Genomic DNA, 13,087 nt, shown 5'->3' on the forward strand with positions numbered 1-13,087 from the left:
CGCGAAAAGGCACTGAGGACCTTCCGAGCACTGTTTTTATCACTTTGACCATGCTAACCCCCGCTCCCTAGTTTTCTCGTAACTGCCAGGCCTTATTTGTACCGATTAAAACCCTGCAAACTGTCGAATAGTGCAATCTTTAATTTTTGAGCAATTTTACGTGTACTTAAGGCCGGATCATTTATAAACTCGTACAAAATGGTTTGTCTCGTTTCTAACTCCATTGCCATTTTTAACCCAACTAGGAATCAAATTCAAATGAAATTTCTTCTACGTCCAACTAAGGCCATGTGGTCAGCTTATGGTATTTGAATTTCAAAATATCGAATTCGTTTTGGGTAAGTTATAAGCTTCACAAAGTGTCGCAGTTTTGGTGTGCTCACCCTTTATGAGTGCGGCATCAAAAAACATCGGGCGGCTGTATGCTCAAATAAGAAAGGGGTTCACCTGGTCGAGGACTATGTAAGATTATTTCATGTTATTATTAAAAATTCTACAAATATTTCCTTTTCGTTAGAATGTTTAATCGATACTGGTATCCCAATTAGTTTTATAAAGCGGTCCTGTGTTAACGGAAAAGTGGATTCAGCTCACATATCAAATATAAATACTACTTATTTTGGTTTGAATAATGAAGAAAATGTTAACTTATGGAAAGTTTTTGTGTTGCATTAAAATAAATGAAAAATCATTTGAAATAAATTTTGTAAACGTTGATGACAGTACTATGCATTATGAGGCTGTGTTGGGCAGGAACTTTTTAGATGTTTTAAATACAAGTTAGTCAGAATGAGTGAAGCAGATAATTTGATAAATAGTAAATGTTACAATGGTGAGTAAAAATGATGAAAAAGGAATTTGTGATGAAAATGAGCGATCAAATCAAGTTAGATATTATAGTGAAGAGGTAATTAAGGATTCCAATATAAAGAGGGTAGATATAATGAAGAACAAGATTTTACAAAACGTTTGTTTGTTCAATTTCAAATGTCAATGATGAGAAACCAGATTTTATAGTCGGCTCTGGGTTAAATTGTTATGATACGCATAGATTGTTTGAGATTTTTACGAAATATTACAAAAATCCTAAGCGGCCGATAGAGCCAAACGTTAAAAGTGAAATGAAATTAGTTGTCGTAAATGTAAAGACTGCCCTCCAAGGCGTCTGTCGTATAATGAAAAAAATGAATTGCAGAAAGTGTTAGATGAATATATATCAAAGAAGATAATTAGGCCTAGTGAGTCGGAATATGTGTCGCCGATTGTACTGGTTCGTAAGAAAACTGGCGACATTAGAATGTGCGTTGATTATCGGGCGCTTTATAAAGTAACAGCTAAAGATAATTACCCCATACCTCTTATTGATGATTTGTTAGATAGAATGGCAAATAAGAATATCTTCACAAATCTAGATTTAAAGAATGGGTTTTTCCATGTATTTATGCACCCGGATTCAGTTAAGTATACCTCCTTTGTGACTCCGTTAGGTCAATTAGAATTTTTACACATGCCGTTTGGGCTTAAAAATGCCCCGTCGACATTTCAGCGCTTTGTAAATAAGATTTTTTCAGATATAATTAGGGAAAATAAAGTAATAATGTATTTAGAGATATAATGATAGCTACTGGAGATATTTGGGGACATTTTGAAATATTGAAGTAGTTTAAAGGTTAACTGATAATTACTTAAATTTGAGGCTTGATAAATGCGAATTTCTCCAGAATGAAATCAAATATTTAGGTTATACCATCTCGAAAGATGGGATCAAAGCTGATGAAAAAGGCCTAGAGGCCTTTAAAAATTTTCCTGTCCCAAATAAGGTACAAACAGTGCAAAGCTTCTTAGGACTATGTTCATATTTTAGACGTTTTGTTAAAGACTTTTCAGTAACTGCTAAACCCCTATATGATCTGACTCGAAAAGACAAAAAATTCAAGTTTGGTTTTGAAGAAATGGAATGGAATGGAAACAAAAATGTTTAGAAGCTCCAATACTTGCTACCTATGATCCGAAAGATGAAACCGAATTGCATTGTGACGCGAGCATATTGGGGTTCGGGTCAATATTGATGCAACGTAAGTCGGATAAGAAGCTTCATCCCGTGTTTTATTCCTCAAAGCGAACTAGTGAAGCAGAATCAAAGTATCATAGCTTTGGGCTTGAAACGTTGACCATTTTTTATGCACTTCAGCGATTTCGTATATATCTTTTCAAGGACTTAAATTTAAAATAGTCACTGATTGCAATTCATTAACCATGACACTGAATAAAAAAGAGTTAAATTCCAGAATAGCTAGATGGGCATTAGAACATCAAAATTTCGATTACACTTTAGAGCATAGATCCGGCACACGTATGCAGCATGTTGACGCTTTAAGTCGCAATAATAATGTATTAGTGGTAGATACTTTTGACGAGAATTTAATCATTTGCCAAGCCAAAGATAAAAAATTGAAAGATCTGCGGGATATGTTGCAGGATAGTGAACATAGCTTGTATGAAATGCGCAACGTAGTATACAGAAAGGTAGACAATGGTAGAGTTATTTTTTGCGTCCCGGTAGACATGGAGAGTCATATCTTATTTAAATACCAGGATTAGATGGCCCATATTGGCATTGATAAAACGGTTGATCTCATATCAAAAAGTTATTGGTTTGCGAGAGAAAAAAACTGCTACCCACATTAAAAATTGCTTGAAATGCATAGTTTCGTCAAACCAGGGAAAAGATGGCTATTTACATAATATTCCGAAAGCGGAGAGCCCGTTTGAAGTAGTGCATGTAGATCATTTCGGACCGATAGATAATTCACGTTCCAAGAAACACATATTTGTTGTTATAGATTCTTGCACAAAATTTGTTAGGTTATATGCAACAAAAACTACTAATACTAAAGAGGTAATTAGCGCACTTAAAGACTATTTCCGCTCGTATAGCAAGCCGAAAATAATAATCTCAGATAGAGGTAGCTGTTTCACCTCGAACGATTTTGTGCAATTCATGGAAGCGGAAAATGTGTAACACATAAAAATAGCAAGAGGATCTCCACAAGCAAATGGCCAGGTAAACAGGAGCTTAGGGGCAATGATAGCTAAATTGTGCGATTCTGTCGAATATGCCCTTAATAATTGTATGCATAGGACTATAAAACAATATCACAGCGTAATGCTCTTCGGCATTAAACAGCGGGGTAAAATTATAGATTTTCTAAGCGAAGAATTGAAGGAGGGAGAACCAAAAAATAACGATCAAAGTCACGATGAGGTGAGAATGCAAGCTTCAGCAAGCGAAAAGCGTCTGCAGTCCTATAATAATAATTATGTTAACAGCAAACGGCGGGCTGTGAACCAGTACAATGAAGGCGATTACGTTCTGATCAAAAATTTCGACTCAACGGCAGGTGTATGTAGAAGCTAGTCCCTAAATTTAAAGGGCCTTATAAAATTTCCTAAGTCTTACGAAATGAAAGATACGTGATGGAGGATGTTGAAGGTTTCCAACAGTCACGAATACCATACAAAGGAGTTTGAGCCGTGGCGAATATACGACCTTAGTTAAGCAAAAGCTAAAAGCAATGGCAAACCTCCGAGTGTATTTCTGCCATGAAAAACAGCTTCTCATAAAAATACAATCGCCGTTCGGAGTCGGCGTAAAACTGTAGGTCCCTTCGCTTTGTGTGTCAATCAAGGCGCACACCACAAATCGGAGGAGAAGCTCGGCCAAACACTAACATATGTGTAAGCGCCAAACTATTATTATTATTAAAAATAAATTACTTAAGATCAGGTGATATTTAGGTCACAATGGCCGAATTGTAGTAATAAGTAAGCATTTAACCCATAGCGTATATCCTTAGCCCTAAGTATATAAAAGTATTGATGTAGGGTTAATTTGAATATTAGCCGTTAGCGTAAGTTTGTCTATTATCCTTTATTCTTCATCATTCTTATCAATATAATGTATTCATTCTAGCATACCACGTGTCAATGTAAGCGTATCTCTTTCTCTTGATGTACATACAGAAGTTACTTCGGGAACTTTCCAAAAATGATGATGCAATAAAGGACAGTTGTTGAGTGACATTGAACGAGTGCGGTATTTTTCTTGAAAGTAGACTACTACGATATTTCATTACAAATATTTTTAAGATCACTTCGAATTGTAAAAATAGCGNATAAATAATAAATACTGGGCTCGAATCGTAACATCCGTTCACGGATCGAAAACGATACGAAAGAAAATTACGTGATACGTGTGATAATCTGAATGGGACAGAGGTACGTTCACGTATGTCATAATCCGAAAAATGTGTATCGTATGTGACGATTCGAGCCCTGTTTTGAAATCGGATAAAAACCACGCCCACTACAAGTATCNAGCCGTGGCGAATATACGACCTTAGTTAAGCAAAAGCTAAAAGCAATGGCAAACCTCCGAGTGTATTTCTGCCATGAAAAACAGCTTCTCATAAAAATACAATCGCCGTTCGGAGTCGGCGTAAAACTGTAGGTCCCTTCGCTTTGTGTGTCAATCAAGGCGCACACCACAAATCGGAGGAGAAGCTCGGCCAAACACTAACATATGTGTAAGCGCCAAACTATTATTATTATTAAAAATAAATTACTTAAGATCAGGTGATATTTAGGTCACAATGGCCGAATTGTAGTAATAAGTAAGCATTTAACCCATAGCGTATATCCTTAGCCCTAAGTATATAAAAGTATTGATGTAGGGTTAATTTGAATATTAGCCGTTAGCGTAAGTTTGTCTATTATCCTTTATTCTTCATCATTCTTATCAATATAATGTATTCATTCTAGCATACCACGTGTCAATGTAAGCGTATCTCTTTCTCTTGATGTACATACAGAAGTTACTTCGGGAACTTTCCAAAAATGATGATGCAATAAAGGACAGTTGTTGAGTGACATTGAACGAGTGCGGTATTTTTCTTGAAAGTAGACTACTACGATATTTCATTACAAATATTTTTAAGATCACTTCGAATTGTAAAAATAGCGCTAGTTAGTTGTCTTGAAGTATAAAATATTTTATTACGTTCATTTTTTCTTATAAGGCGCATAACAATATTGCTCTCGCCACTTAACCGAGGTTAAAATTTTTAACTACGTTATTTTGCTGCACAGCACCCTGATTGCCGCATTCAGAACAAAAAAATTCGATAAAATCAGTTTTTGCTATTCAACAAATGACTACAAGTGACCATCAAGTCAAGGTGCACGGATGATATTTTCAGAGATAGTAGTCGAGAGTTCTAGCTTTAGTTTAAGCCCAAGCGGAAGGTTCTATCACCTTTTATTTTTTTGCTAGAGCTTCTCAAATATTGCAAAAAACGCGATTTTTTGATACTTTGACCACATTTTTCTCAAACTCTAAAGCTGATGGAAACTTCATACTTACAGATTCGTAATCACCTCAAAAAAGGCTATCGAAAACAGCTTTAACATTTTAGGAAACAAAATTTTTTCAAATTTTTGTTGGCCTGTGTAATATTTGAATTAGTAAAAGTTACCATAGAAAAAAGCGCCCGACGGATTTTGCTCCCTCTCTCTCTCCGGAATAGTAGCAACAGGAATCAGCGAAAGGAAGCAACTTGAGGGTTGAAACTATTTCCAGGGTACCGTGACAAAGTAGAATTCTCTCTCAGTGTTGCGAAGAAAAGGGCTGAACACCGTTTGCAGAGAACACCTTTCTACGTAGGCGGCCGGCGGCGCACTTAGGGATTATAACCCTCACGAAGTAGAATTCTCTTTCTGCGTTGGGAAGAAAAGGGGCTGAACACCTTTTGCAGAGAACACCATTCTGCGTAGGTAGTATAACCCTCACTAATTAGCAGTAAATATCTTATTATTATTATTATATCTTATCTCTTATCTCTCTTATATATATCTCTTTTGATCATGGCTCGGAGGTCTGAAGGGGCTGGATCAAGGCGTCACGCGCACCGTGTCGAGGATCGGCCAGCCTGGGGGCCCCTAAATAGCCCAGTCGCGAACAGAGCACTCTGGGAGGCGGCCACACCCAGGACGTAAGTAGGCCTTACCTGGGCATCGCGGATCTCTGCCCGGGTGGACGAACCCCTTTCTCCGCAGCCCGTGGGAACAATTATGGATAAAAATATAAAACAGGAAACAACAACAACAAAATCAACAATAAAAACAACAACAAAAACAAGTTATAAAGGGACGGCCCACTCGAGAAAGGACTCAAGCGATGCAGAGTACCTCCACCAGCTGTAGTGCGGTGACTAATATCGAGAAACCAAGGCCAATGTGAAGGAGATGCTCACAGAAATCGACTGGGCAAAGCCAGCCCTTCCCGACTACCGCAAGCCGGAGGAGAAGCAGCCGCAGGCGCTCTCTAGTAAGCGCAATAGATCGAGGGAAAATACGCCCAACATTGCAAAGAGGGTCGGAACGCAGGGGCCTTCTTTTACTGAAGTAGCCGAGGAGCAGATCCTGCTTGGCGTCATTGGCGAAAGCAACGAAGACAGCCTCGTGCTGATGCAGCAATAGAAGTGGGTTAAATCCGCGATGGCCGACACTGGTATCACCATAATTTTGGAGAATCCTGGACATCCGCCAACCTGCAAGGGAGCGGGGTGGTTCCAGAATAACATCCGGGTTATAGCATGCGAGGATGCTAGATCAGCGGAGATTTACAAGTAGACAGTCGCAGGCATTGGAGAAGTCTACCCTGGTGCGAAGCTCAGGCCGGTCGACTTCAAGGACCTACCGGTGCGACCGAGAGCCAGAGCCTGGTTTCTTTGTAAGCCAGCGGAACCGGAAAGGATCCTGCAAACTATAAGGCTCTACAATCCGGAGCTACCTACCGCGAATTGGAAGGTGGTGAAAATTATCGAAAGCGGTAAATCGACGATGCAGGTTGTCCTGCTTCTTAATAAGGACTCCATAGAGTTGCTGGAGCAAAAGAAAGGAGTTATACGGTACGGCTGCGACATGGCCAAAATAAAAATCTACAGCAACGATGAAAATGCAGCGAAAACCCGAAAGGCGGAGCCGGAGGAGGAGAACCTTGGGTGGTGGGACAAAATATTTGTGGGCTGAAAGCGCCTGGCTACAGACTGGTAAGTGGAGCCTCAGCGGGAAAACCAAAACCGTGCATATTGATATGTACCACACTAAAGTGTCTCTTCCACAATTTAGCGACGAGGACACGACAGCGGCCATCTTAAGTTTAAACGAGCGACGACAAGGAGGTGGCAACTATTTGCATTAAAGACCTAGTGGCCAGCACGAGGGAGGCGCTAATTTTGGGAGGTGATGCTCACCATCACACCTGGGGCATCTCCGATGATAACGAACGGGGTGAGTCACTTCTTAATTTCATACCTAGCTCTAAGCTTGTTATTGCAAATAGGGGTAACGACCCCACTTTTATTACAAAATCCCGAAGGGAAGTTCTGGACGTTACCTTTATCTCTGAGAATGCGGATTGTCTGGTCGGGAAGTGGAGGGTGCTTGAGGAGCACTCCTTTTCCGCTGCAGCAAACACTTCAGCTAAGCTCAGCGTATACACGCTATAAATAAGGGAGTATTACCTCTTAATCATATTTCTAGAAAGTGGAATCAAGAGTGGTGTTCATCACCAAGGCAGGGAAGGTGTCCCACAACAACCGAAAGGATTTCAGGCCCATCACCATTTCGTCATTTCAATTGCAAGGTTACGGAGAGACTGGTGGAGGTCCGTATCAGAGAGTCGGTTGGTGACGGGCTCTCCACCACACAACATGCTTACATGAAAGGTAGATCTGCAGAACCGGCGCTACATGAAATAGTGTCCCATATAGAAAGATCACTAGACATCAAAAAATATACGCTAGCTCCTTCCTGGATATAGAGGGCGCCTTTAACAACATCATGCCGGGCGCAATAACGGCAGCACTGACGAGCTTGGGCATCGACTCGCGCTTAATGGCGCTCATAAACCAAATGCTGAGATGCAGGGTGGTTCGGGCGGAGCTGGCGGGGGTATCGTTGACTAGGATCGTAGAGAAGGGCACCCCACAATGGTTGCCCTATATAGCTGCAGGAGTGCAATCAGCCCAAAATGGGGTTTAACCCCGAAGCTAGTGCAGTGGATATACATCGTCGTGGTGAGGCCCATATTTCTGTACGGGGTAGTGGTATGGTGGCCAGTGCTGGATAAGTAAACAGTATTAAATTACAAAAAGTGGAGAGAACGGTTCTTAACATCATATCCATAGATATTATGGGACAGCAATACGCTGCGATTGCAGCCCTAAGACTACAGGGGCTTAAAAGCTGGAAAGCGGCTCGTTGTGGTCACACTACAATTCTTATTAACCGGCAACTACCGAGTACAACGGACTACTGTATACCAAGGCTCACTTTCACTAAAGGCTCGAAAGAGTTCCGGGGTCTGGAGATGCCATAAGATTCTACACGGACGGCTCCAAACTAGAAAATAGCGTAGGAAGCGTCTACTCGGAGAAATTTGGAATAAAAATATCATTCCGACTACCTGACCACTGTAGTGTCTTTCAAGCCGAATTGGCAGCCATACAAGAAGGCGTTGACACCCTAAAACTAGCTGTTATCGCCACTACGGAAATATATATATACTCAGACAGTCAGGCGGCCCTTATGGCACTTGACTATGTCACTATAAATTCGGAAATAGTTGCCAACTGCCGCAAATCACTTAATGTGATGGCAGAGCAGTTCGCTTTGCACCTGGTATGGGTACCGGGGCACAGTGACATACCAGGAAATGAGAAGGCAGACGAGCTTGCAAGGGCGGGTACTTCCTCTCCACTTTCACCAGCCTGGAAGAGGATGGGTATGCCACTCGCTTCCTGCAAGCTCTTACTAAGGGAGAACTTCCTTGAAGAAGCGGCCTCCAGATGGGAGCGCACTGAAAACTGTAATACAACGAAGCTTACATGGCCAAAATGGGATGTACGGAGATCGAGAGAAATTCTCACTCTCAATAAAGGCGATATGTCACTGGCCATTGGTCTGCTCACTGGACATATCCTGATAGGAAGGCACGCATAACGCGTCGGGGTTAGTCAGAACGACTACTGCAGGAGGTGCCACGACGAAGAAGAGCCTGAATCAATAAGGCACTTACTCTGCGATTGCCCGGCACTAGGCAGGAGAAGAAATACCAATTACTTGGACATTCCGCACCATTGAGTATATCAAACTTCTGTAAGTTACGATTGGTGCATCTGATGTGGTTTGTTAATTTTACAATGCGTAAATCTTTTATTCGGAGACAACTGGATTGAGCCCTGCAGGGGCTAAAGTGAAATTACTACAGGTAAATCAACCACCAAAACCCCTGAGCTGATAACCTTATGGCGAATTACCAGAATAAGGACAATTCTTGATGAATGCCCAAAAACTAAGCATTTAAATGATTTCATCTGAAATAAGTCTATGTATACTGGTTTTATGTGGACCAACGATACTCACCCATTTTGAACTTGCCGCCAACTATGCTGTACAGATTCAACATCGAACCAGTTCATTGTTCCAGACAGTGAATGAAGATTAAAAAGTTATTCAAATTGATTTCGTTGGCAACTCTGATGCCGAAATTGTTCAGCGTTGTGCGATTAACTGTGCTAACGCCAGATCATTGGAAAATTGTAAGAACTTCGTCAAGGACACAACGCTTTGGTTAAGTTATATAAAATGGCAATTGAAGATATGCCTTCTGACGACCAAAAAACTATAATCAGAGCAGACAAATTTGCCACTGGAAGTCTTTAAGTGAATAGTTGAAGAAAATGTTGGACCAAAATGTTTTAATAAAATAAATTAATTTTGGGCGAGACAAAGTTCGCCGGGTACGCTAGTTTATCATAAATCAAAAACCAAATGAAGAAAACAAAATTTTCATTTATTTTAGCCCCCACTGTTGAGGTTGCCTAAAGGTATGCAACCATTTGTTTTTTGAGATCAAGTACAAGCCACACACTCGTACGTGTGTTAATCACATATCTAGAGAAATTATGAAAGAAAATGGGAACTTACTTAATTTATGTGAAGTAATTTAATCGAAACAAAGTAATTTATGCTGTAATGTGAATATAGTTTTAATGAAAATTAATTATTCACAGGTAAATTTAAATCGGTTTGAAGCAAAAGATGTGAATAAAGTTCTGGAAGTCATCAATTTACGAATATGTCCTATTTGCGTCAAATCGAAAAATACATGGTGTTTATTTAAAACAAAATTAGTAGAGATGTGCGAACTGCGGGAAAAAAACATAAACTAAAGATAGTTTAGTTGACTACTCAAGTCTCTAAAACGGGTGTTCAATAAAATTTTATTATTTTCAAAGAAATTGAAAAAATATAAAACTTCAGCTTAACGCTGTGAATGCCGTTCAGGGCCAGTCGGTATGCTGACGGGTCCAGAGGCTGCTTAATGAACCTCTGGACTTCGACCGTCAGTTCGTATAGATGGCTCCTGACGTGCCTAGGCGAGGGCTCCTCTGCAAGCAGCTGTCTGTTTGGGTGGCCACATCTGTGGCTCCCAGCCAGAAACTGCTTGCAGAGCATTATGTTATGCTCCTTGACTGGGAGCATTTTTGCCTCGTCATGAAGGTGGTGTTCTGGCGACATCAGGAGGCGTCCGGTCGCTGTCCTGAGTGCGGTGTTCTGTGCTGTCTGTAGCTTCATCCACTGCGTCCTACTAGTCCCAGGCGACCACACTGGTGCTGCGTAGTTTAAAACCGGCCGGCCTATTGCATTGTATGTTGCCAGCAACGTTTCTTTGTCTTTGCCCCAAGTACTGCCGGCTAGCGACTTGAGGACCTTGTTGCGGCTCTGTACTTTATTAACAATAGCGGTTGCGTGCGCAGAGAAGGACAGCAGGCTGTCGAATGTTACTCCGAGTATTTTGGGGTTATTCACCGTCGGAATTGGTGTATCATAGACGTGAATTCCCAGCGGTAGCCCGACCTCCTTCGTCCAGGTGGTGAACAAGGTCGCAGAGGATTTCGTAGGGGAGAGGGCTCGGAGAGATACCCGTTTACTTTCGAACACAAGTCATCAATTCCATTCCCAGTCGCCATGATCGAGCAATCGGAGACAGTCGAGACTCCCTCTGGTGGTTGAGGGAGCTTTGAAATATAAAAGTTGAACAGTAGCGGGGAAAGGACACCACCCTGTGGAACCCCGTTTTATTTTCCTGAGTTTACTCGATTTGTCTCTAAACATTACCGACGAGTGTCGACCACTCAGATAATTTGCCGACCACCGTTTGAGCCTCTATATCTTCTAGTAGCGTGGAATAGCTGACAGTGTCAAACGCCTTTGACAGGTCTAACGCTACTAGAATCGTTCTCTCGCAGGGACGGTTACGGTTAAGGCCACGAGTTATCTGAGTGTTTATGGCGTTAAGTGCTATTGTACTGTGCACTTTACGGAAACCATGTTCATGCTTCGCTGGGGTCAGGTGGTTCGTGAAATACGGGAGCAGCAAGGCCTCAAGTGTCTTCGCTACCGGGGAAAGGAGTGTTATTGGCCGATACGAATCTACTTTGTTGGCAGGCTTGCCCGATTTGAGCAGTGGGACCACTCTCCCCACCTTCCAGATGTCTGGGATGATGAGAGTGGCCATAAACAAATTGAGGACCTCCGTTAGGTACGCTAGTCCCGAAGGACCCAAATTTTTCAGCATCAGCATGCATGTTCCGTCAGGACCCATGGCTTTGGAGGCTTTCGCCTTCCCGATGGCCACCTGAACTTCACCGCTAGTGAAAGCAAGGGGGGCACAAGTTATGGGCAGTTTGTGCAGCCTTCTGGTCACTCGACGCCTGGCTTCGTGCACCGGAGGATGCAGTATGAACTGCCGGCTAAAATAGCTCGCGCATCGCTCCGGGTCCGACGAAGCATGGTCGCCTAAGGAAATTTCGACTCTGTCGTCGTGCTTCGTCGGATTGGACAGTGACCTCACGGTTGACCAAAGCTTACTCACACCAGAGGTGAAGTTACAGGTCTTCAGATGCTCTTCCCATTTCTTCCGTTTAAGTACGTTTAAGTACGTGGATCTCCGGGATCGGCCTGACGAAGGCTGTCACGCTCATCGGCTAGAACAGCCGCTTCGGCAGGGAAATTTGGACGTGGGTCCGTAATACATCCTGTCGGTCGAAGCGAGCTGCAGCAGCAGTGACAGTCCGACGGGGTGGAGGTCGGTTGGTGTTGGGAGAGCAGCGAAAGTGTTTTCAGTAAATTCCGCGAAGCCTTTCCAATCAGCTTTAGAAAAGTTGATATAGGTCCGGTGCTCCGCGGAAGCAAAGTGGGTTGGTTTATCGATCGAGATAGCTATGGACAGATGGTCTGATGCCAAAGTCAGAATAGGTCGCCATGATATGCTGTTTATCAGACCAGTGCTGACTATTGTTGTCTGGCGGGCTGGAGCAGCTGCCAAAAATCCTGGTGGGTGCGTCGTCGTTCATTGTGCAGAATGTCGAATCGTCTATCTGCTCAGTCAAGTCAGTTCCCCTATGATCGTTTGACAGGCTTGAGTGCCAAAGATCGTGGTGCGCATTAAAGTCACCTACTACCATACGGGTTTCACCTATGAGGAGCGCACCTATGTCAGGTGATATCCTGCCGGGCAGCAGGTGACAGGGGGTATGTACACGTTAAATATTTCGAGCTCAACGATACTGCACGGTGTGGTGCGTGGTGAACGCTAAGCCACCACCATTATCTCGCTACGGATCTCGACGGGGCACGTTGTACCCGGCACAACTCAGCAATGTTGAATTGCTGTGCAACTTCGTCTCTTGGACCGCAGCTATNTTGGCCGATACGAATCTACTTTGTTGGCAGGCTTGCCCGATTTGAGCAGTGGGACCACTCTCCCCACCTTCCAGATGTCTGGGATGATGAGAGTGGCCATAGACAAATTGAGGACCTCCGTTAGGTACGCTACNTCGGTCGAAGCGAGCTGCAGCAGCAGTGACAGTCCGACGGGGTGGAGGTCGGTTGGTGTTGGGAGAGCAGCGAAAGTGTTTTCAGTAAATTCCGCGAAGCCTTTCCAATCAGCTTTAGAAAA

At 42.5% G+C, this 13,087-nt stretch overlaps 1 protein-coding gene and 1 long non-coding RNA gene across 5 annotated transcripts in view; both read right to left on the reverse strand.

Annotated features, from left to right (window-relative positions):
- The window catches only part of Hsp110 (heat shock protein 70Cb), a 92,338-nt gene that overhangs the window by 33,621 nt on the left and 45,630 nt on the right, over positions 1-13,087 (reverse strand). The gene's annotated exons all lie outside the window — the stretch shown is intronic.
- LOC108364648 (uncharacterized) overlaps positions 11,754-13,087 on the reverse strand; it is a 9,287-nt gene continuing 7,953 nt past the window's right edge. The window contains exon 3 of the long non-coding RNA XR_001847787.1: positions 11,754-11,764. This is a non-coding gene — a long non-coding RNA (uncharacterized LOC108364648). The remainder of the gene's footprint in view (positions 11,765-13,087) is intronic.

The sequence above is a fragment of the Rhagoletis zephyria genome, unplaced genomic scaffold, assembly GCF_001687245.7.
Source record: "Rhagoletis zephyria isolate East Lansing unplaced genomic scaffold, Rhagoletis_zephyria_1.1 Rzeph_scaffold_01621, whole genome shotgun sequence".
Lineage (NCBI taxonomy): Eukaryota > Metazoa > Arthropoda > Insecta > Diptera > Tephritidae > Rhagoletis > Rhagoletis zephyria.